The sequence below is a fragment of the Carlito syrichta genome, unplaced genomic scaffold (genome assembly GCF_000164805.1).
Source record: "Carlito syrichta isolate Samal-C Ts95f unplaced genomic scaffold, Tarsius_syrichta-2.0.1 Scaffold312739, whole genome shotgun sequence".
NCBI classification, from domain to species: Eukaryota; Metazoa; Chordata; class Mammalia; order Primates; family Tarsiidae; genus Carlito; species Carlito syrichta.
The window spans coordinates 660,697-661,595 of NW_007256835.1; the positions used below are offsets into that span (position 1 = coordinate 660,697).

Consider the following 899-nt stretch of genomic DNA (forward strand, 5'->3'; position numbering starts at 1 on the left):
CACTCACCTCGGCCTCCCAAAGTGCTGGGATTACAGGTTGAGCCACCGAGCCTGGCCAATATTCACTTTTTAAAGGTAGCTGAGAATGTAACTATGTTTACATCCCTTTTGTCAATATGGTAGTCACAGATTAGAACACTTGATGAGTATTTATTGGAGGAATCCATCACCAAAGAAGATCTGGGCAGGTAAGCTACACCCATTAGTAAAAAGTAATAAAGCCAGGTGCGGGGGCTCATGCCTATAATCCCAGCACTTTGGGAGGCAGAGGCAAGAGGATTACCTGAGCCCAGGGGATCAAGACCAGCCTGGGCAAATTGGCGAGGCTTCGTTCCTACATAAATAAAAAAATTAGCTGGACGTGGTAGTGAGTGCCTGTAGTTCTGACTACTCAGAAGGCTGAGGCAGAAGAATCGCCAGAACCCAGCAGGTCAATGCTGGGGTAGACGTGAGTCTACCACTGCACTCCAGCCTAGACGACAGAGTGAGACTCCAACTAAAAAAAAAAAAAAAAATCTATATCCCTTTTGTCAATATGGCAGTCAACAATTGCCAGAAGTGTTGATGCCCTCGCAGCGCACGACCACTACCTTCCAGCCCAGCAGTACTTGCTTGGCTATGATGGCTGCCAGGCAGCCCAGGAGATGGCCTTGGCCATCCAGCACCAGCCCCTTTGCCATCTTCGGCAGTAGCCTGGAAAGAAATGTATTCTTCTTTACAAAGTAAAATTATAATACCCTGTGATCAACAATCATTTTAGTTGTTCTTACAATACCCAACAGCCATTCGATGTCTCCTGGATGTACAAATTTTCATTCTTTTTTTTTTGAGTTGGAGTCTCACTCTGTCGCCCAGACTGGAGTGCAGTGGCCGCTCCCGGCCACCGCAGCCTCGACCTG

General features: G+C 47.5%; 1 pseudogene; it reads right to left on the minus strand.

The window, feature by feature from the left end:
* The window catches only part of LOC110596710, a 6,909-nt pseudogene extending 6,229 nt beyond the window's left edge, over positions 1-680 (minus strand).
* Between the last annotated feature and the right edge of the window lie 219 nt (positions 681-899).